This window comes from Alexandromys fortis, unplaced genomic scaffold, assembly GCF_014885135.2.
Source record: "Alexandromys fortis isolate MF-2015 unplaced genomic scaffold, M_Fortis_MF-2015_v1.1 scaffold_17, whole genome shotgun sequence".
Classification (NCBI taxonomy): Eukaryota; Metazoa; Chordata; class Mammalia; order Rodentia; family Cricetidae; genus Alexandromys; species Alexandromys fortis.
Genome location: NW_026067896.1, coordinates 9490787 through 9492874, shown reverse-complemented (window position 1 = coordinate 9492874; position 2088 = coordinate 9490787).

Below are 2088 nucleotides of genomic sequence, written 5' to 3'. Positions count from 1 at the left end.
AAAAAAAAAAAAAAAAAAAAACCTTTATCTTTTAAACCTCTTGCCAAAGAATCACAAATCAACTATAAGAAAAATTAAGTATAATGTAAAGTTATTTAAAGTTTTCTTGCTGCACAATTCTGAAGTACAAATAATCCATATAATGTCCTATTATCAAAGTACAATAAAAGGATCAAGATGTTATCTAAAGTGAGCCTTCACACATCTTACGTCTGCTATAACACCTGCTAGAATGTATATGTACATTCTGCTCTATGGTGAAAACCCAGTATCCTTGTGGCCATCCCACACTGTTAGCTTTTACAATCTTGTCTCCTATTCTCAAGTTAACTGAGAATAGAAAGCTGAGTATTGTTCAATCTCTTATTCTCTGCCCCTTAACCAGTTGTGGGTCTCTCGGTTAATCATCTCCTGGGGGGGGGGAGTTCCTCTAATGAGGGAACGAGAGCACAGAGAGGAGATTGGGATCAAAATCCCAGCAGGAAAATTCAACTCAGGAAACGCTGAGAAATGCTAGCGACTAGGAGATGTAGAGCCACTTCTCTTTACGGGGTGAGGCTTCAGGCGGGTTGACCAGCCTCCAATGAACGGGTATACACTCAGGGACTAAAGTCAGAGTTTGAAGTTAAGAGAGAGTCATATAAGAGTTGGCATGAAGGGAATATTGTTGAATTTAAGGAGACTTAGAGTGAATATGGCCAAAATATAGAGCAGAAAATTCTCAAGGAACAAATATACAAAGTTTTTTAATGGAACAGTATTCATGAATATTAAAAATACCTTTTAGTTTTATCAAACAAATGCAAAATATAAGATTTCACCTTAAGGGAACATAATGAATCTATCAATTTTTTTTATTTTATCAATTAAATATTCTCTGCAGGATATATTATGCTATTCATTGGCATTTATAAGAAATAATCATCTTACATTATTAAAGAAGTTGTTACAGCAGAGAAGAGCAGGCAAAAGAGTCAGAAAAAGTTCCATTCTCCCTGATAAGATTCCCACAAAGAAAACCAGATAAACAACTATAACATAAATATAGAAGACCTAGCATAAACCCGTGCAGGCTCTGTGACTGTCTCCTCTGTCTATGTGAGCCCCAGTGAGTCCTGATTAGTTGATTCTGTGGGCCTTAACACCAAAAGTACAGGCACTAAGATCAAAAATTAATAATAATTGCTGTATAATATTAATGTTATATAATAATGGGATGCCATGAAACAGAATGTTTTTGAAAGGAAAGTTTTTCTTGGTTGAAATAGCAAAATGTGAGTTTATCTTGAAGTTATTTTTCTAATTTCTGAAGATTTTATACATGAACATCCCTCTCCTCTTTTTCTCCAACTCCTTCAATTTCATCCACTATTGACTGTTGAACTCATTTTCACTTCCACTCTTCTCTCACTAACTCTTCAAATGTGTCCCCCATTTTAATGCATATCAGATTTTATAACATTTGAGTAATGTTTTAGAGTAGAACAGAGAAATATATGATAACATGAAAATCTAGAGTGTGTCTGATAACATACAAGACAGAAAACACTGCACTGTTGCAAATTTTGTGGTTTTGTGTGACGTACAATGTTTCTCAAAATAATTACCTCACTATGGAATTCAAAATCTCCAATGGAAGAAGTTAGGTATAATTTTATTTATCTGATTCCTTTTTATTAAACCTAAATTTGCTTGCATTTTGTAGTGTACATTAATGGCAGATCATTTTAAAATGTTTGATTTTAACATACCTGTATATTTTATAAGGCTAATGATAATTTTATTGATTTTCAAATGATTTCATTGATGGTTTTAATAAGTTAAAATAATTTTATGGTTTATCATGGAAGTCAAATTATATTTTTTAGAGTATCAAAGGTTTAAGTTTTAGAGATTATCTGTATATTTAGGAAACAAAAATAAATGCATAAATAATTTTAGGTAAAAAAATAAGACTATTTAATATTAATCCATACAGGGACAAAGGAATTAAATTAATGAATAAATAAATAAATAAATAAATAAATGGTGTAAGAAAAACTACCATACATAAATACATCAAGTTATTACAGACAGTTACAAAACTCA